Here is a 22862-nt window from a genome sequence, read left to right as displayed (position 1 = left end):
GTGTCAAGCCTCATTCCTTATTGCTGGGGATACAGAAAGGACTAGGCATATCCTTGTTCAGTTCTGTAGGATGAGCAAGCAAATACCCAAGAACCACAGTGCAATATGATGAGTACTGGGATGGAGGGATGGTGAGCAGGAGAAAGGAACACTACCTCTGATGGGACTTGGAATGGGACAGTAAGACTGTCAACACTACCACTCGCCTGAGCTGTGTGGCCTTCAGCAGCTTACTCAACCTCTTTATGCTTCAGTTCCTTGTCTATAAATTGGAAACAAAACCAATTATTTCTTTGGAATTTTGTTGTAAGTATTAAATGTCAATATACAATACAATAAAGTAGTTAGAGCAGCACCTGGCATGTCCTGAGTGTCATTTGAGAACTGTCATTATACAATGTTCACCATGCACTATGTCCTGTTCTAAGTATTTTTGCATAAATCAACAACCTACGCAGTAGGGACCTTCGTTGATCCTATTTTATGGGTGCACAAGGAGGTACAAGGTGGTTGGCATAGGTTCTGAGTCCCTGGGGCAGGGATTATACCCAGGCAGTCAGGCTCCCAGGTCTGTGCTCTTGACCTAATACAATTCTGCCTCAGGACCCAGCACAGAATGGGGACAGGTGAGTGTGATCATTCCAGAAGACATAACATTGGAGTTGGTGACATTTGATATTTGCAAGGAGTTAAGAGAGTGGAATAGCTATGTGTCACCTGACATAGAATTGAAGGGCATTGGTTTGGGCGTTAGAGCCCCCACTCTACCATTTGTCAACAGTATAACCTCTAGTAAATTGTGTAGTATCTACGTCTGTTTTCTCATGTATAAAATGTGTATTACCATTCCTATGTTGAAAGGCTGTTGTGCAGATAAAATGAACTCACTAGTGTAAAGCACTTAGGATGTTATCTGACACATAAGGAGTGTACAATAAATGGAGGCTATTTTAAAGCTTCATTGGTCAATTGCTCCTTTGCATCCCTCTAACTTTCATGCTTTCTCATTGCTGCCTGTAACTATGATCCACCCCCATTCTCTTTATGGAACATTGGTGGTTAGGTATACTTTTCTGACTTCATTTGCCCAGAAAATACTCTCTTAGTTTTCTCCATCCCCTCTGGGACCTCATTCACCATTTCCTTCCCAGGTTTCTCTTCTTCTGTTCATGCTCAAACACAGGGGTTTCTGTAGGTTCTACTGTTTGTCATCTCCCTGCCCACCCTACACAGTCTCCTGGGTAATCTGTGCCTTCATATACTGACAGCTCATGAACCTGTATGTCCTGAGCAGATTGCTCTTTTGAGCCCTTGACCCATATTTCCATCTACCACCTCCACTTGGAGGTCCCAATGCCACATGTCCAAAGGAATCATCCTATTCAACCCCAAACCTACTCTTCCTCCTGGCCTCTGGCACCACCACCATCCCAGCTGCCCAAGCTAGAAACTGGTAGTTGTTCTAGAATCCTCTTGCCATTCCACCTCCATAACTAGTCAGTCTCAGAGTCTGGTTTATTCTACTTCCTTTGGCACCTTCTCTCCAGCTTCACTGACCCTGTGCCTAGTTTAGGCTCAGCTGTGACTTTCATAGTCTTGGTCTGGCTTCCTAACAAAGTTCCTTCTCACCAACCTTTACCCTCCTTTAATCCATCCTTAACATCAGAAGTTGAGCAACTTTTTTGTAAAGGACCAGATCGTAAATATTTTATACTTTGAGGCTATTAGGTCTCTGTCACAGGTAGGCAACTCTGCCATTATAGTGTGTAAGCAATGACAGACAACATACGCGTGAATGTGTGTGGCTGTGTTCCAATAACATTTCATTTAGAAAACCAGGAGCTGTGTGGATTCATCTCATGAGCCATAGTCTGCCAACCCTTGTTCTACATTATTGCCCAAGTGGCCTTTCCAGTACGACTAAGAGACTCTCTGTTTAAAATCCTTCATTGACCTCCCAACACAATGCAGCCTCTCTTGGGTGTTCCAGGCTGCCTTAGGTGACATGAATTCTGGCTCCACTTAATCCCTGAAACTGTGCCCTACAAGTTAGGCCTGGACAGGTGCCATTCAGCATAACAGCCCATGAGGAACAGTAACCAAAATATAAACAAATTTCAAAATGTATAATGCCAAGCTCCTACTAAATAGAGTTATGGAGCTATACTTACTAATTCAACAAAGATTAGCTGTACACCTGTTATATACCACACAATGTGCTGGGTCCTGAACATTTAGAAGCTATGCCTCTGCTCACAAGATGCTCACCTTTGGTGAGACCCACTTTAATGGGACAAAACAAGTCTTACCGAAATACAGTGCAATTCTGACATGATTGTACACAAACATTCACAGTCTGGTGCTTACTTTTCTAGCCTAATTTCTCCTCCCTTTCCAGCGCTCTTTCCAGAGCTCCAGCCACACAAATCTCTCCCCTTCCATGAGTTCACAAGTCTGCAAATTTGCCTATTCTCTTTCCGTGGCTGGAACTGCTTTCTCTGCATCCTTCTTCAGCTGCCAAGTTCTCTGTTGTTCATCATGTATTTCCCAGACCTAACTCATTGGTGAATGTCCCTGACAGCTAGCAAGTCAACAAATCTGAATGAACAAAGGCCCAATTCAATTATCTACCTTCTGTGAAGCCTACCTTGCTTTTTTCAAGGATTAGTCTGTTGCTTCCCCATAATCCCATAGCCCTTTGTTCATATCTTCTTCAAAGAATGTAGTACACTGTACTAAAACTACTGACTTAAGTGTCTCATGTTCCAACTCTCAGCTCCTGAAGAGTAAAGGTAATGTATTAGATATGTTTGTATATATCACTCACTTCCCTAATACCTGTACATTTTCTCTGGAATCACCATTGCTTGACATACATCTTCTCTTCCATAACTGATTAATAAAACAATAAGTATAAAAATGAATAAATAAATAATGGATATAAAATATCATACAAGCACAAAGATGAAAGAATTCATTCTTACTAGGGAAATCAGGAGAAGCTAAATAGAGAAGATGGCATAAGAATCGAACCTTGAGAAATTATTAGAAGCGTGTCTGCTAAACAGGAGAGGAAAAGGCACCCCAAGAGAGAAAGAGTTTGAGCAAAGGTAAGGTGCAATGAAAGAATGTGACAGATTTGGGGAATGGTGGCTACACTGATATGGCTGGAGCTAAAGATGAGTGAACCATTATGATGCCAGACAGGATGGTGGGGGTGGGGCCAAATGATGAAGGTCTCAGTGGTCCCTCTAAGGGGTACAGATTTTATCATGGGGACAAAGGAGAGCCACTGCAGGGAAGTGACATCAGATGTGCACTCTAGAGAGATAAGTGTGAGCTAATTACAGAAGAGAGATTGGAAACCCGGAGATTCTTCTGAGGCTGCTGCCCGGTCCCTGTGTAAGGGGCCAAGGAGAGGATCTGGACTAAGACAGTAAATGTGGAGGTGGAGAATAGGGATGGCTCGGTAGTTCTTTGGGAGATGACTCAGCAGTAGCTCTGAATTTGCAAGAAAAGAAGCCCAGACACAGAGAGAAAGGAGCCGATGAGAATGTAAACTAAAAGAGGTGGAATCAGCACATCAGGTGATCTGAATTGCCCAGGCATCAGCCTTCTAGAAGGAAATGGTGCAAACTCAAAAGCCAAGGAGGTGTTGTTGTGAATTGGGAACCCAACCAGGGAAACATTCCCTCCACATTTTATGGGAATTAGAAGCCTGGTGAGGAAAACTGGGTTCTTGGCTGAGATTCATAGTGAGCTGATGACCAAGAGCAACACGTGCATGACTAACAACCTCGTAATAGGCTCTTCCCTAAAAGATGTAATGGGAGCCTCGCTGACAGATGTGACAGGTGTTCTCAGCAATCCTCGGGGAGGGACAACTGCAGAGCTCATGCACATCCTTGCTGCTGGTGTGTGAGCACGCTAGGTTCCTCGACCATCCTGAAAGTTTCTTTTGCCCATTTGGAAAGCTGATCCTAATATTTTAGCTTTGAGATCTTATGAGAGCCTGACCTCCCTGCTGGGGATCATTTTCTTTACCTGCTTGTTAGAGGTAACAGCACAAGCTACTTGGAAAGGTGATTGGGAGAAACTGATGAGAAAGCAGATGTGAAACTAGCTTCTCGGTAACCTAAAAAGCACTAAGAAATGTTGGGGGTTACTATTATTATTTTATAAACCAAGAACTGTACCTGGAATTTATTTCCCCACATTTTTTAGAAAAATGTGATGTTTCTGTATTTTTTTTGTGCGCATGCAAATCATCCAAAGTGTTAGCAACATTTTTCCTGATAGAGAATAATTTCCTCTGTTAAAGGGGAAGTGATGTTTTGCTAGCAGCAAACACATCAGAAAATTTGAGTGTGGTCTTCCCAATGCCACTCAGAAGTCAAGGAGAACCCACCCGCATCTGCAATGGCTCCGAATAGGCAGGAGGCAAATGGAGCTGACCATGAGGCAAGGAGAGGAGAGTTGTGTAGTACATCTTCTCTTAGAAGATTCCTAAGGAAGCTTCCAATGGCTTCATACATCCCTGCAAAAGCCTGGAAAGGAAGAAGTGAAAGAACAGCTCAACATCTTAGAATGTGCCACCTCTGATTAAAAACTGACAGCTATGGGGGAAGAACTGCAAAAACAGAGGTGAGGGGGAGCTGGGGAAAACTTGTTTTAATTTGCAACTATTCTCCAGGTTGTCTTTTCCTTTGTGACAGTATCTTATGCTCATGGGTCTGTTTAGAAAAATATTGCCACTCTCATTATTCTACCGTGTCCTCACCCTAAGCCACGAAGATGGATATTAGTGTTATCGTCATTGTTCACATTTAAGAACAGAAGAAACAGAAGCTCAGAGTGACCTGCAGTCAACAGCAGGCCTGTGACAGCAGAAACCCTGCACACCACTCTTCCTGCACTCAACAAGACAGCAAGCTCCCCAAACACAGGGCCATGACCTCTGTTTCTCTTCATGCCCAACCTGCTCCTCCCAGTAGACACTTAAAGTGCTTCCTAATTAAACTATCTTGTTTGGTTCTATATGTGTTCATTCCGCGCATCCGTGGTGGGTACAAGATAAGTGCTGCTGTGGAAAATGAAGGATTTTATGTGAGCTGAACTCTGGTTGAAACCTGGTAGGGGAGGTGTGAGGAGAAGAAACTGTAGTCACTTAGGATTGAACCTATGGAAAGAAATATAAGCAGAAAACATCATTTGAAAAGACCGAACCAGTAGTTGTTACCAGTGAAGGGAGGATGCCATAGGGATAACAGAGGGGGCCTGAGGCCACTTCCTCTAGGTCAGTGGTTCTCCAAAGAAGGCATATAGCAGAGTCACCTGGAAGCCACTGAAGAATGCAGAGGCCTGGGCTTTGTGAAGTAGATAGGACCTGGTATTTTACCAGCATGTCCCAGGTAATTTTGACATTGACCAAAGTTTGAAGACCACTGTTTGGAGCAGATTTTCTCAGTAGCCAGTGGCTCTGAATTTTCCATTTCTTCCCTGGCATGATAAAGGGACTAGAGATCCCAATGGAGGTCAGTGGTTGACCTCTCTGCCCACTAGAGGCATTGCCTATGTGTGAATCCACAGGCCTCAGTCAAGGTTGCCAGTGTCTAGCTTAGGACTTGAGGATGGGAAAGCTAGCATGCAGTGCAGCTCTCTGGGGGGCTCCATGTACTCTGTGAAGGACATGGTCCCAGTTACACTTGTGATGCCTTCCCTAACACATGCTTTTGCTCTTAAAACAATGTTCTGTTCAGTGAACATTGACTAAGCCACTTCCGTGTACCAAGAACTGGGTCAGTCCCAGAGGTGAATCGGGCAATTTCTTACCTTCAAGGAAGGTAGGAGAGACCAGAAACCTGTGGCATCACATTGTAAATCCTATAAGAAAGATGAGGGCCAGCGGAGGGAAAACTAACGTAGCCTGGGCCAGGCAAAGGCTCCTAGAGGAAGTGACATTTGAAAAATACAAGCATGCCAGGCAAGGAAGGGGAAGCAAGGTTTTGGTAGAGAAACCATCTGGCGGCAAGGCCAGGGGCTGCACTGAGCAGGGCATGGCTAATAGACTGGTGTGGTTAAGGGGCAGGTGTCGGGGACAGCAAGGAGGACAGGCGGGGTCAGATGTGAAAGGCCTTGAATGCCACACACAAGAGAGCAGGCTTCATCTTAAACAACTGAAAGGCTTCCCTTTTTTCTACTACCTCCCCCTCCCACTATTTTCCCCTGTGTTTTTCTCCCTCTCCCCTTTAGGAAGCTAGAGAAGAAGGAAAAGCAGAGGAAGGGAGCGGGATACAGAGGGAGCAGGGAGAGAGGAAGAGAGACATTCCAGTTCCTTTTTTGGGGTGGCCCCACCTTAAAATGCTGCTGCTTGTGTGTTTTATAAGGAATTAGCAATCTAATGATTTCTGGCTCCACAAGACACTGAAGTGCTGAACTTCAGCCCAGGAGGGCTCGGGCACAGCTCTGGGTGTCAGGGTTCGGGAGGGACCAGTGCAGTCTAGAGCCCTGGTTCCCACCCCTTGACCTCAGCTGTCATCCTTCGTCTGCTGTGGTTTTACTTAGACTTGTGGTGTCTATTGATTGAGAAAACATTAAAAAAAAACTGCTGTTAATTCAGGAGCACTCCAGAGTAAACTGTTATTCTCTTGGTGCAATAGCACCCACACACTTGAAAATCCAAGAGTGCACAATAAACTCCATCAGGAGGCAGATAACACACTTGGACAAATGTCTGTAACTTATGTGATTGGCCAAGGACTAATGCCCTAACATATAAACAGTTGTAACAAATTAATAAGAAAAAGAAAAAGAATGGGTAAGAGACATTTGTAATGGTGTTCACAGAAAAAGAAACAGAAATATATTAATTTCTCTCATAATAAACATATATATGGAATATCATTTTTTTAACTTTGTAGAATAGCAAAGACTAAAATGTTTGACAATCATAATGTGGAAAGGGTGTGTGAGGAGAAAAACACTTTCATTTGACATTGAGAAAATGTAAGTGAGAACAGGTTATTTGAAGAGCAATTTGACTATGTCTATCTAAATTGAAAATATACTTTTCTTGACACAGAAATTCCATTTCAAAAAAGTAATGCTATGTATAAGATCACACACGGTCACCCTGACCAGCTGGCTCAGATGGCTGGATCATCACCTCCTACACCAAAAAGTTGCAGGTTCAATTCCTGGTCAGGGCACATACCTAGGTTATGGTTCAATCCCCAGTCAGAACGTGTACAGGAGGCAACTGATCAATATTTCTCACACACATAGATTTCTGTCTCTCTCTCAAATCAATAAACATATCTTTGAGTGAGGATTTAAATAAATAAATAAATATCACATGTGTTCATGAAGAATGTCAAATGACTGGACTCAATAAAGGGCAATTATAATGCAATTTTATTTGTTCTCATGCTGTGAATTCATTCACCTGGTCCTTTGATTCACAAAAAGTCTCTGTAATTTTAAAGCACTCTCCAGTGTGTTGACCAGAACGCGGAACAAATTTTATCTGAAATACTCTTCTTGAATAAAGCAGGGTTTTCTTGCTCTTTCTCAACTCCCTCAGGCCACCCTAGCCTCTCCTTACCGCCTTATGCTTCCAAACTCAGGTCCCAGGAACTGAGGCCACACTCTAGGAGAGTTCCCTCTCAGCCTTTCTCAGAATCAAACCGACCCACTCATGGGAGAGGAGGGTGGAGAGGGACAGGAGAGACACATGGACAACACTCTCCAGAGAAGGTCTCCCTTCCCAGCCTGTCCAACCTGCACCACCTCCTGAAGGCTGGAGTCAGTGGATGGCCTATGCTGGCAGAACGGCTATACAGTCTCAAGAGGGCCCGCCCGAGTGGTCCAGCCCATCCTTTAGGACTGGGGAGAGAGGTATTTAGTACAGACTGTATCGTTTCTAGGGATCTGGGGCCTTGCCCAGAAAACTGACATTAAAAGAGTCCCATTTTAACATTCATTTGTGTGTGTGTGCATAGCAGAGTGCAGAGCACTGTGGGCTCCCAGAAATTCTGGGAAGCAGGATGGTGAGCAGACCTACTAGTCATTGTACAACTTGTTTTACACTTTTTGAATTTTTACCAGTATGCATTAGTTTCATAATTTTAAAATCTGTTATTAAAGAAAACACAAAGATAAGCATAGGGCTTTGTATTGCTTTTTAGAAAGCATTGTTTTTATTTCCCAAAGCAATATAACTTTATTCAAACAATTTAGAAATACATAAAGAAAAAAGAAGATAGCTATAGAATATATCTATAAACAAAAAAAAATAGAAAATGTATAGCCCGTAAAATTTTTTTTAAAATCCAGCTCCCACCCTCTCTCTGTCCTGCAAGATGACCACTCTTAACAGTTAAGTGTTTATCTTCTTCCAGGTGTTTCTGTATGACTTTACAATGTATAATTTTCTTTAAGCCAAAAGTGGAATCACACAACACAGAATGTTCTTAAGCCTGATTTTTTTTTTCACTTTAAAATATGCTTTGGACCACATTCCCTGCTGGTACAGAGACCCACTCCACTTTTCCTCACCCTGGAAACACCTTACCTCTGTGTGTCCCCAACACATACACAGGTTACTTGGCCCTAACTTGAGACTGCTGCTCTTTCTAGCCAATTTGTAGTGACTGCCCTACACCCACTTGTGCACTAGAACATCATTCTCATCTCATAGATACCTTAAGTAGAATTCCTGGGGTGTTTACCATGTTGACAGGCACCTAGAATTCTATCCAACTCCTCTTTCTGCCTGCCCATCAATATTGACTACCCCCCTTTTTGACAACTGTAGTAACCTGAGCCGACTTCTTGATGCAATTATAAACACTGATAGACTCAAGACCTACAGACTGGGACCCATGGACCATGTCGGTGCTTCCCCATTGGGACATGATTATCCCTGCAGCTATCCAGCACAAGAAGATGAGAGAATGAAAAGCAACATTCTATTTTTATTTCTCAATAGATTAAATTTGGAATAAAAGGCAGAATCTGCATTATCATCACTAAGAGAAAACATAAATCACTCATGAAATGTCTTGCTTGTGTCCAGCAACTTCAAGCTATGCCTCAGACACCTCGTGGGACCCCTGTTCACTCTCTTCTACCCTTTGAAACCCCCATTGAAACTTCTCCAACTTTAAGGAAAAGAGGAGTCAATAACTGGAACCATGAAAGTTATGGATGCCATATGAGAAAGGAATGAAAACCCCTTGTCTGGAGTCTAGAGGGGAAAAAAAACAGCTAGAGAGTAATGAGGGTTGTCAACAAAAATCTCAAAGGGCTATCCCAAGGATGAAGAAGCAGGCTAATTGTAGAATAGGAGCAAAAATTTGGAGTAACAGGCAAGTAGGTTTTCAAGATAGAGAACACAGAATTTTCATAACCATCAGAACTGTCCAGAGTTTCCAGGGAAAGGACTCACAGCAGCCAAGACTCAAGTCACTGATGTCTATAGAAGCCAAGAAAGACAGAGGACAATGTGCATTGTAGCATGAACAGTGCTGTCTGAAGAAGTTCACTAGCTATCACCAAAGAGCCACAACAGCCTATATATATTTTATTATTTTTGTGAAATGCCCTATGCCAGGATTTGGCCAACACTTTTCAAAAATCTGATGTGATTCAAACAGGTAAATAAGTCTCTCACAGAAGGTCCTATCAAGCAAGCACAGAGTGATGTATAAACCACGGTGCCAGTGCATTCATTTACAAGGAGATAGCCATCAGATAGACCAGAAATTCAAGTCATCCTCATCAAATAGCCTCATCCCCCTGGCAGAATGACGCAGGGAATAGTGGTATCCATGGAGTTGTAATTCTCAAAGTCTACTGGCCAAGACTCTGGCTTGGATGATGCCAGGATGGGCTCTGCCCAGGCAGTGCTGTGACTTCCCACAATCCTTACTTGCATGGATAATAAAACCCCCTTCAGAATGTTCTATTCTATCTTCTAATACATAAATACCTCAATACTGGCATTGGCATGTCCTGCTGTTCTGGCAGACTCTTTTTAAAGTAACTTTATAAATTTCAACTCTGGTTTATTGTGTTTGAATTACATGTCTAACTCTCACAGAACAGATCCTGTTTAAAAAAAAATCACTTGCATAGGTCAGTAGAGGGAACTCTCATGTACTTACTTACTGCATGTTATAGTAAGAGGCAGTACAGTGTCATAGCTAAGATCATAGACACACCGACTGAATCCCAGTTCACCACTTACTATGTGACCTTGAGGAAGTTACATAATCTCCCTCTGCTCCAGCTTCCTCTTGTGCCAAGTAAAGATAATGATAATATCTGCTCCTAGGGTCTGCGATGAAGACGAATGGGTTCATAAATAAAGTCCTTAGATTACCACCTATGATTACCGGGCCCTGGTATAACCCTTGCCAACCTAATCTTCACCATGAGATAAGTCACATTCTTGTCTCCCCTTTACCTGTGAGAAAGCAGAAGTTCAGCAAGGTCAAACAGAGAGATGGGATTGACCATGAAGCCAGAGTCCAGTCTGTCAGCCACATCCCACCATATCCCTCCCACACACGTTGTGGAACCACTTCTCTTCTCTTGTCTTGAGTTGGGGTGAGGTAGGGGGAAGTCTATTTTCATCACTGCAGCTCGTCCTTGAGCAGGAGAAGTGAGTGTGTCCTCTGCCTATGGTCAGGCCAGAGCGGGCTGGTGAGAAGCGTCAATTGTGCAACTTGAGCAGCTGCTTCAGCAGATGCGTCCACAGCTAAATGTGACACAAGTTTCATTTCCAGAGTCAAGAAAGAATACCTATCCCAAAACATCCCCCATGACCTTACCAGAGGTGGATGGGCATGAGCAACAGGGAGGGTTTGCTCCAACAAGCAGCCCTTATCTTCTCTGTTCTAATGGCTGCTGAAGGTACAAGTCGGTCAGCTTCCCGTACAGCCACTGGCTCTGATCACAAAGTTTCCCTGGTCTCCCTGAGTTGACAGAACATTTGAACATTGCCTGCAGAACAGTCAACTATGAAAGAGAAAATAATGAGAAAGGGACAGCCAGTGGCCTTGAGATTGAAGGCTCCAGAAGAAACTCTTATCCATTGGAACAGGGGAAAGGCTGGGTAGCTGGACAGGCTTGAACTTCAAGCTGTCCAAAGTTGTTGGTGGACTGAGGAAGCCATTTAATCTCTCCGACTTTGTTTTTTCTTTTTTTCAAATTGAAGACATTCCTGCCTTGCAGATTTGTTGTAAAATGCTGGGACTATCATCACGGAAGTGTCAGAAACCACCATTAGCCAAGGACAGTCAAAAACTAGGCTGGATAGAATATTTTTTTAAGAGGCCAAGAAAGCAGTAGGATCGAGGGTAGGAGATGGCAATGGCTGGGGTTGGGGCGAGTGGTGGGGGGAAAATAGAGACAACTGTACTTGAACAACAATTTTCAAAAAAAAAGAAAGAAAAGAAAAATTAATCACCAAAAAAAGAGAGACCAAGAAAGCAAAATATATTTTATTGATTATGCTATTACAGTTGTCCCATTTCCCCCCTTCATTCCCCTCCACCCTGCACACCCTCTCCCACCCACATTACTCCCCTTTAGTTCATGTCCATGTGTCATAAGTTCTTTAGCTTCTACATTTCCCATACTATTCTTGCCCTCCCCCTATCTATTTTCTAACTACCATCTACACTACTTATTCTCTGTACCTTTTCCCCCTCTCTCCTCCTCCCACTCCCCTGTTGCTAACCCTCCATGTGATCTCCATTTCTGTGCTCTGTTCCTGTTCTAGTTGTTTGCTTGGTTTGTTTTTGTTTTAGGTGTGGTTGTTAATAATTGTGAGTTTGCTGTCATTTTACTATACATACAAAACACATTTTAATATATATGTCAATCAATTGCAAAAGGAAGAGAGAAAAAGAGCAAATACATTTAGCACCTACTATAGGCCAGAGATCTTATTAGGCCCTTTACCCACATTTAACCTCCCTCCCTCAGACCTCCAGCTCCCCACTGCAAAACTAAAGCAGAGGCTCAAAGGAATGTTTGCAAGTCTCCGCCTTTGCCTACCAACCCCAACTCCTCCTTCAATGCTCACCAGGCTCCTCAGGCCCATGCGGACACCGCCCTGGACTGTTTCCCTCAAGCAACAAGGACAGCTACCATTTCCTGTGTCCCTGCTCTGTGCTAGACTCTACAGTATCTCATCTCACTTCAGTTTTCACAATGGCCCTTTTAGGAGAGTATCATAACCCATGTTCTCTGTAGAAGGTAACTGAGGCTCATAGAAGTTAAGTGACATATAGAAAGTCAAAGAATTATAAAAGGTAATTGAGGCTCAGAGAAGTTAAATAGCATATAGAAAGTCAAAAAGGAACGCAGGTGGGCTTTGAACAGAGGTCTCTCTATCACCTGGTACTGCCTCCCACCATGACATATTTGCAAAGAATTCAACACCTAGAGAGTACTCAATAAATAAATCTGTAACATCAACCCAAATCAGAAGCAGTAGGCAAAATAGGAAATGGCTTACAGCTTTTATGGTATATCCATATAGTAGAATACAACTCAACCATCAATATGCTGTGGTAGAAGAGCAGTTACTGACATATGAAAAGATGTTCTTGATGTTGACTGAGTGAGGTAAACTACAAAGGAGAATGTACAGTGTAATTCTATTATAGTGCATCTATTATCTAGCCATATAGATAGGTATATACACATACACGTACCTTAAGGAAAAAGGCACCAAAATGTTGACAGTATATATGTCTTTGTGATGAGATTGAGCATGGCCTTTGTGCTATTATTTCTGTATCTTTTTTCTCTAACGTTTTTATAGTAACTATGGCCTCCTTGGCCTTAAAAGATGATCACACCTGAACACAACTGAAGAGGCCACATGGAGAGAGGGTGTGTGACAATAAGTAAGCAAGTTGTTTTATATTTCTTTTTTTTTAAGTATATTTTATTGATTATGCTATTACACATGTCCCACTTTTTCCTCCTTTGTCCTCCTCCACCCAGTACTCCCTTCCCTCCAGGACTCCCACCGCAGCTCCCTCACCCCCGCATTAGTTCATGTCCATGGGTTGTGCATGTAAGTTCTTTGGCTTCTCCATTTCCTATACTATTCTTAACATCCCCCTGTCTATTTTGTACCTACCAATTATGATTCTTAATCTCTACACCATTTACCCCATTTTCCTCTATCTCAAACCACCCCCAACCCACCAAGCTGATAACCCTCCAAATGATCTCCATACCTATGATTCTGTTCCTGTTCTGGTTGTTTGCTTAGGTTTTTTTTTTTTCTTTTTTACATTCAGTTGTTGATAGTTGTGAATTTGTTGCATTTTTAATGTCATGATTTTGATCATCTTTTTCTTAAATAAGTCCCATAAACATTTCATATAATAAGGGCTTGGTGATGATGAAGTCCTTTAGCTTTACCTTGTCTGGGAGGCACTTTATCTGCCCTTCCATTCTAAATAAAAGCTTTGCTGGATAGAGTAATCTAGGTTGTACATCCTTGCCTTTTATCACTTTGACTACTTCCTGTCAATCCCTTCTTACCTGCAAAGTTTCTTTTGAGAAAGCAGCTGATAGTCTTATGGGAACTCCTTTGTAGGTAACTCTCTGCTTTTCTCTTGCTGTTTTTAAGATTCTCTCTTTAACCTTTGGCATTTTAATTATGGTATATCTTGGTGTGGTTTTCTTTGGGTCCAACTTGTTTGGATCTCTCTGTGCTTTCTGGACTTGTATGTCTATCTTCTTTACCAAATCAGGGAAATTTTCTTTCATTATTTTTTCAAATAAGTTTTCAATTTCTTGCTCTTCCTCTTCTACTTCTGGTACCCCTATGATTCAGACATTGGTATATTTAAAGTTGTCCCAGAGGTTCCTAAGCCTGCCCTAATTTTTTAAATTCTTTTCTCTTCTTTCTGTTCTGGTTTAATGTTTATTTCTTCCTTACATCCCAAACTGTTGATTTGAACCCTGGCTTCCTTCCCTTCACTGTTAGTTCCCTGTGGATTTTTCTTTGTTTTACTTAGTGTAGCCTTCATTTCTTCCCTTACACATTTGCTTTACTGGTGAGATCTCTAAGCATCCTTATCACCAGTGTTTTGAATTCTGAATCAGATAGGTTGTCTATCTCTGTTTCACTTAGTTCTTTTTCTTGAGTTTTGTTTTGTTCTTTCATTTGAGACATATTTCTTTGCCTCCTCAATTTGGCAGCCTCCATGTTTGTTTCTGTGTATTAGGTAGAGCTGGTTTAACTCCATCTTGGCACATCCATCTGCATGAATATTTCTTTAAATCTTTGGTTGTCAGACTTCCATTCAGTTTGATTTCCTGGCAGTTCTTGTTGTATTTTTTTGAAGTTAGTTGTGAACCTTCTTGTGGTTGTGCAAGGAGGCAAAGTATGTCTACCTACAGCTCCATCTTGGCTGGAAATCCTTGCCATTGGAATTCTTATGAACTGGGTTCTTGACTAGCTAGAGATAATAGTCATAGGTGCAGATGCTATAGCCTTATACCTGAGTTAAGGGACAACTCAAACAAAAAAAATTCACAAAACTAAAGCCAGTTTTGAAGTATATATATATCTTCTACCACTTTATTATTCAAGTAAAACCTAGTGACTATAAGAACTATAAGCCTGAAATAAATCTGACAAAGAAAGACATATACCAAATGATTTCACTTATATGTGGATTCTAAGAAACAAAATAAGCAAACAAACAAAATAGAAATAGACCCATAAATATAGAGAACAGACTAATGGTTGCCAGAGGGGAGAGGGGTTGGGGGGCTGGGTGGAAAAGGTCAAGGGACCGAGAAGTACAAATCGGCTGTAACAGAATAGTCATGGGGATGTAAAGTACAGCATAGGGAATAGAGTCACTAATGGTTATATTGTAATGGCTATGTATGGGGTCAGGTGGGTCCTTAAAGTATGAGGTGGACCACTCTATGGAGTGCATAATTTTATAACCACTATGCTGTGCATCTGAAACTAATGCATAATGTTATTGAACATCAAATATAATTGAAAAATAAAAAAATAAGAACTACATGTCTGGATAACAGACACACTCAACTTTCGTACTCTGCTTTACTCAGTCAACATCAGCATCATTTCTCCATGTCAATACCTTCTATTTTACAATATCACTTGGTATGGTTGAGATATAACTCAGTCACTCACAGGACATTAGAGAAAGACAAAGGCAAAATAAAACACATTGTCATACTTATTGTCACACCTTCTTTCCATGCAGGCCCTCTGATGGTATTCAGGTAAGATCTTCCAAGACTAGATGGACTAGGGGTGGCACAAACACCCTGAGACATGCCCACCCCTCAACTTGAGCCCAACCTCAGGCCAACTCCTGAACTGCACAGATGGCTTTGGCCAGTGTTAGAACAGTGGTCTGGGAACCCACCGAGAAGAGGAGCCTGTGGGATGCAGTGAAATCATGTTCTAAATTATGGAGGGTTTTTAAGGAACAACCAGGCAGGGTGGGAGGCTGGGAGATGGGCTGGTCAGGAAATGCCAGTTTAAAGTTAGCTCTGACCTATTAATCAGCAGCGGGGACAATGATGCAGGAGGGGCGGGAAGGCCGGACATGTGCTCGCGCCAGATTTATGGACCCAGAACAAAGGGTGGCCAGCTCGTTTAGAGAGTCTCTTTCCCTTTTCCTCTGGCAAAACGAGGACATTGTTTAAAAAGCCAAAAAGAACAAATATTCTAAAGAATGAGGTCATTTCCAGAGATGCAACAGGTCCTGATGGGGACTCATACACATGCCGGGTGAGGGAGACCAAGCAGAAGGGCTCAGAGCTGCATGGCGGGGTGTAGAAAATGCGGCAGAGACCACTGGGGAGAGCTTGGACCCTCTGCCAGGCATCTGGCAGGCCCACCTAAAGCCTCTCAAGATAAATCCAGAGGCTTTGGGAAGCCTGCCATTCAGGCTGGAAACAACACTCTGTGAGATTTTCTGGGAAGGTCCTCCCAAAGGTGGGTTGCTTCGTGTGCTGTTCATCTTAGCTCCCTTCTTGTCCAGGAGGGACTCTTGTTCCAGCACCCTGCCTCACTTCATCAGACGAGGGGAGAAAAGGGGAACCAGAAGAGTAGGAAGGGGAAAAGGAAAGCATGCTGTTTGGAGACACAGGATATGATGGCTCTGTTGTCCCCAGTCACTCGGTGTTTGGGGACTGACCACCGGTGGCTTCACAGCCTCTCCTCCATGGCTGCCACCTTTAGTCCGGTTCTGGCTGCCTCCCCCAGAGCCTCAAGGAAGGTCTCCCTGAATCCTGTCTTGCTCTCCTCCCACCTGATCTCCCTCCAGCCTCTGCAATGAACTTTCTAAACAACACAACTGACCATCTCTGTCCTGGCTAAAAAGTACCTGGTGAGTGTGCCTTTTCTTCAGAACAGAGGTTCCAAAACCTCAGCCTGGTGACAGGATCCTTCATGTTATGGGCCCACCTTCCTTTCCAGCTCATCTCCCATCTCTCTCCAGCCCCTACATGTCCTTTAGCCTCATAGAATTATTTTCTGTTCCCTGAACATGACATGCCCCTCCTGGAAAACTTCTAGGCATTCTTTAAGACCTAAGCTCCAATGCTACCATCTCCACTGAGATTGCATACTACATGTTAGCAGGATTAATCACTTTTTTGTCTAGAGTCCAATGCATTGTTCATACTGCCAATAATCATAATTACAGTAATAATAAAATAGCAGAGCATTTATCAACTATACTACTTAACTGCAGGTCACTTGAAAACATGAACTCCATTGAATGCCTGAATGAATGAATGAATGAATGATGACCTACTAGACAAGGTAACCCCTAGGGTATGTGGGGACCGATGCAAATATTTTTGTGAGTCGTCTGTATATATAAACAATTTAAGTCACCAAACTCAGTGTTTCAGCACCTTCTGACATCCAATTTCATGTGATCGATCCTGCAAAATAAATACTCTCTGGCCAGCAGAAAAGATCCTTTCAGCAGTCAGCCCTCCTATGACTGGGGCCTGCACATGGGCCTCTCAGACAATGTCTTAAAGGCTAGGCCTGGAGCTTTTCTGGGGCATTTGATTGGCCCCAAGCACTAAGTAGAAGATTGGAGAGCATACCAAAGGGGGGAAATGGGGACCAAAGCCAAAGTGGATCCAAGCTGGGCTCAGAGCACCCTGTCTGGATGACATTACTGGCTCTGATGAATCCTGATCCCTGACAGGACTTAGAAAATGTTGGAGATAACATTCTAAAGTTCAGCGTTGGCTGGTGTGGCTCAGTGGATTGAGCACCCGCCTGCAAACTGAGAGGTTGCTGGTTCAATTCCCAGTCAGGGCACATGCCTAGGTTGTAGGCCAGGTCCCTGGAAGGGGGCCATGTGAGAGGCAACCAATCGATGTATCTCTCACACATTGATGTTTCCCTCCCTCTCTTTCTCCTTCCCTCCCTCCCCCTCTCTCTGAAAGTAAATAAATAAAATCTTTTTTAAAAAAACTACCAAAATTCTAGGACCCCTGAGGCCCAGAACTCAAGCAGATTTCCCACTTGCCCAGGTAGTGCTGCTCCTAGAAAACCATGTGATTATACACTGCCCTTCAAACAAACATTGATGGAGCACCTAAGCACCTACTATGCAGCATGCACTTCATCAGAAGCTTGAGTTACATATTCATTCCTATTTATTACTATGAGTTAGCAAGTTATGTCTGCCAAGGAGCGAACTTAATCATAACACAGCAAGACCTGCAGAGCGTGGGAGCAGAGGTATCATTCCGCTGATCAGGAAACGGAGCCGGATGGGGGCTGTCATATATTCCATGAAGGTCCAACCACGCGCTCTACTCCTGGGTGTGGTTAGAGTGCAGCAGAGAGGTTCCTGAAAGAAAGCAAAGGGCTATCCATTGATCTCACTTCCAAAAATAAACCAAAACGTGAGGAGAGAGAGAGGGAGAGAACGATGACTTAGAGCCTATTCTGAGATTCAACAGATGATGGAAATAATGACAAAAACATATGTAAATGTCTCCATACTGTTTTCAGAAATTGCCATTGTTAAGCTGGTGGGTAAAGCCTCTCACAGAAGAGCAATGTCAAGTGCTGTGATTTGAGGGCCAGGGAAGTACCCCAGCTTCTGCCTTTCTCCCTGAGCCTTGATTTCCTCACCTGCACACCAGTGATTGGTACCCTCATGTGCCATCGCAAGATTCAAATGAGATTAAAGGTTATAAAAAATCTGTGTGTGCTTAAAGCACCACCCTTGAGTTGCTCATTATTAACAGAGATGGAAAGGTCGTTTTGTGGCTTTCTCACCTCACCAAAAATCCACAAAAGGAGGGAATTTCCACAATGCTGGCTTTTATGAAAAGTGAGATAATCGAGGGAAGAAACAGCCATTTCCTGACACTAACCCTGAAGCTCTTAAGAATGTAACTCCATGCTGTCTTTTAAGTTTCGCACCTGTGCTCACTGTACACACACACACACTCCATAGCTTGATCTTTGAACATCCCCTCTTCCATGTCTCGGTTCTCAACCTGCGGAAATTTTGTCCCCACAGGGTCATTGGTCAATGTCTGGAAACAGGTCAGTTGCCACACCTTATGTGGGGAGAGGGTGGCTTATCACAGGTATCTAATGGGTAGAGGCTAGAAATGCTACTACACATCCTCCAATCCACAGGAGAGTCCACAACAAAGAATTATCCAGCTAAAAATGTCAATTGTGTCCAGATGAAGAAATTCTACTCTGAGTCTTTTTCATACTGTTCCCTCCATTGTAAGTTCTCTTTCTCCCCTCTGCTGACTTCAATCCTACTCCTCCAGAGAAAGGAAAGGCCCCATCACATGCTGCTGGGACTTTTAAACCAAAATAAACTTTTTTGTAATTTGACCAGAACTAACGGAATTGTAAACACCCAGACCCTTGGAACAAAGTCCTATGCACAAGGATGTTTACCGCAGCACTGTTTGTAATAAGGAAAGACTAAACACAACCTAACTGTTCTCTTCAGGGGGGATCGGTAGCTTTAAGTTATAAAACTTTGATACAAAGCAATAATCTACAGCCCTTAAAAGGAATAATAAGATCCTTTCCAAAGGCGCCGATAGGGGAAGAACACTGAGATGAATTGTCAGATTTAAAAAGTAATGTAGTAATGTACAGGGCAGCCTTATAAATATGCCCTATTTGGTAAATAAGTAAAGGAAATATTCATAAATATATTGACATACATCTATGGAAAACATCTATAAAAGTGTGTGTAGGAAAGTGGTAATATTGGTTGCCTTTGCTAAGGAGGACTTAGTGCAATTAGAAGATATACTTGTCATTTTATCATTCATCAGACTGGATATTTTTAACCATATGCAAACATTTCTTTTTTATTTAGAAAAAAATTAGTTCATTAAAAACATGTAAGTGGCAAATCTCAGTGAAGGCCATACATGAATTCATTGTACTATTCTTGCAATTTTTCTTTTGGTTTGAAATTTTTGCAAAATAAAAACTTTGTAAAAGCCTTCTAGAAAAAAAACAAATAGAATATCTTCCTCACCTTGGAGTAGCTAAAGATGTCTTAAATAGTACACAAAAGAACTAAGCTTAAAAGGAAAAAGTTGGGATACTATTTTTCATTAAAATTGAGAACTTCTTTTATCAAACCAGACCATGAAGAGTAAAAAGGCAAGTCACAGGTGAGAAAAAAGATTTGCAGTAAATATATCCAACAAGGGACTTGTATCCATAGCATAAATAACTCCACCAACTCTAGTCAATAATATTGTAGGAACTATGTATGGTACCAGGTGGGTACTCACCTTATAGAAGGGATCACTTCAAAAATTATATGCTGTACATCTGAAACTAATATAATATTGAATGTTAACTGTAACTAAAAAATAAAATAAAATAAAAATTTTTTAAAGTAAAATAAATAAATAACTCCCCCAAATCAATAAGAGTCAACATTTTTTAAAATGAGCAAAACATTTGAACAGGAACATCAAAAAGGAAATTCAATTGGCTAATAATCTTATGAAAAGAGGCTCACAATCATTAGTCATTAGGAATATGTAAAATAAAACCACAGCAAAATACCACTACTCACCCACCAGAATTGCTAAAATTAAAAAGACTGACATCAAATAGGGATGTGAGTAACTGGGTTTCCCATATACATCACTGGGAGGAGCATGAAGTGGTACCACCACTCTGAAAACTCTTCAGCAGCATCTATAAAAGCTGAAGTTTCCAATTTTACCTCTACAAATTCTCCATGATGTACACAGATTTTTCTTTTCAGGATCCCTCAGTCTACATCCTGTGTTTACTACCCTTTAAATTCTCCCCTAAGTCCTCAAATTTTCTTGGTTCTAGGTAACTAAAATTTGCCTCAGGGAATCTCTTGGGAATCTTATCTTTGGGAGTAAAGAGATGACCTATTAGAACCTAGTTTATACCCCCTGTAGGAGCTCCTGGACTAGATGGAGGCGGAGACAGCAGACAATGTAGAAGACAGATACCACTTTAGACTAACCTTCTTTTCCCACCTACATTCAAACTTTAGATCCTTGTGTCATACTTCTTTCACAGTTTCAGTGCCTGAATTCACAATGACCCAAGTAGGAACTGAGAAAGTAAGAGCCTGCTGAACTGATCCACTTGACATCTATCCACAGACAGCATGGAAGGTTACGACTAGGTAAGAAAAAAAAAAGTAGATTTTAGCCATTGATATCTTTAATATGAAGGCTTTAAGATATTTAAAACCTAGCCCCACATTGGCCAATTTTATATCCATTAGCTCATCCCATTCTCAGAATAATCCTGTGAAGTGTAGATATTATTATCACCATTTGGCAAATGAGAAAATTAAGGTTAAGACAGATTATATTAGTTGCCAAGGTCATGTCAGCCAGGAACTGGCAGGGCTGAAAGCCAAACACCTAAGCCTTTGTTTTAAATTCTGCTTATTTCCACTATATCACATCAGAAGCATCCCTGTACAACTCCAGAGACATGGAAATCCAAACTTCTCTCTGGCTTTGGTGTCCTGCACGTGTTTCTCCTTTCCCTGAAACACTTATTCGACCACCATCTCTCCTCCCATCCTGCTTCTTCATGGCCAACTCCTCCTCCTCCTTTGTATCTCTAATGTTAGTCTTTACAGACCTTTCCTTGTCCTCCAGAGAACCTTCAATACCTTCCTCATGAGCGGTGAGAGCACCCTGTACTTCAGATCTTTCATTACCCTGTGTTGTCTTCAATAGTTTCAAGTTGCCTTCCCCTCTAGGCTGTGAGCTGTTATCATCCCTGTTCATGGCTAAATTCCCAATGCCCTGCACATGGAAAGGGTTCATTATATATTGTTGAATGAATGAATGAATGATGAGAACATTCTTCCAAGTCTAAGTCTAACCCTACCTGCTTACCATCAATTGTGTCAGAAAGAAAGAAAGAAAGAAAGAAAGAAAGAAAGAAAGAAAGAAAGAAAGAAAGAAAGAAAGAAAGAAAGAAAGAAAGAAACCAAAGATCAAAAAGGGAAGACCAACATGGTCAGCTGAATCAAGGAGTACAGATTCTCATCATACCTGTTCTGAGACTTCTTTGGTGGACTATCCCCTCCTCTTTCTGTAACTCAGTTTTGCCAATTGTTCAATAGTAGCATCATAGCAGATTGTTTCTATAACTCTGCCTTGCACCACGTAACTCTGGTACTTTCACAGGACTTGGCCAGAACCATGCTTAACTGAAGAAGTCAGCTCTGCCTAAACCCATCTTAATTCCCAGCTGTGTGAGATCAGCTACTATGGGCTTCATATGGTTTCGTGGAAATTTCTGTGGCTGCAAGGTGATGCATAGTGATGAAAGTAAAACTCATGAATGACAACCACATGACCCCTAACATTCTTCTGGTATGCTTTTTAATAATAATCAGTGGTTCAGAACTATGTTAACTTAGTGTCGCTAGCTCTACCACACCAACTTTTGTCCAGTTGCTCTTAGAAAGCCCGTATTTTTAGATGGTGTTACAGTTTTGAGAAAAGTTCCCTGGGAAAATTGAGTAGGCTTAAATTATTGTCTTCCCATTTAAAAATCTGCCTTGTAAATAATTAAGGATGCCAGATGCCATCTGGCCTCACCCTGTACAGCATCAATGTCAGGTGGTCATGCAATTCATGCTTGATAGTTCCTAATTATGGGACATCTCACTACCTACCACACAGCGCATTCCATATGTGACAGTTCTAATTGGAAGAAAGTTGTTTACGATGTTTAGTTGAAGTTTGCCATGCTGCAACTTTCCTCCCAAGGGACTGGTTCTATCTTCTTCATAAACTGAGTAAGTATCTAATCCTGTTCCATTTGACAATCATTAAAAATACTGAAGCATGGAAGAAATTAATAGAATTGGCTACATAAAAATTGAACACTGTAGTAAACAAAAACAATCAACCAAAACAAACCACCATCAAGAAATTTAATTGGCACACTGGGGAGAAAATGTGTGTGTAATATGTATAAGAGACAAAGTGTTATTACACCTAGAAAGAACCCATACAAATTTGTTCAAAAGAAAAATGAGCAAAGGATATGGACTGGCAATTTATAAATTAAGAAACACCATTGTACTAAACATATAAAAAGCTCAAATGCACCAAAGTAACCTAAGAAACATAAATCAAATCAAAATAATTGTGGAGTGTAAATTGGTTCAATCTTTCTGGAGGACGGTATAATATCAAAACTTTAACTGTGCAAATATTCTGATCCAGAAGTTCTACTTCTAGGAATTTTCCCTAAGAAGATAATTAGCCAAATGACAGTAGAAATA

Source organism: Phyllostomus hastatus, unplaced genomic scaffold, assembly GCF_019186645.2.
Source record: "Phyllostomus hastatus isolate PE091 unplaced genomic scaffold, TTU_PhHast_1.1 phas_contig_34, whole genome shotgun sequence".
In the NCBI taxonomy this organism is placed as follows: Eukaryota; Metazoa; Chordata; class Mammalia; order Chiroptera; family Phyllostomidae; genus Phyllostomus; species Phyllostomus hastatus.
The sequence above is the reverse complement of the archived record's forward strand: the minus strand, read 5'-3'. Positions refer to the sequence as shown.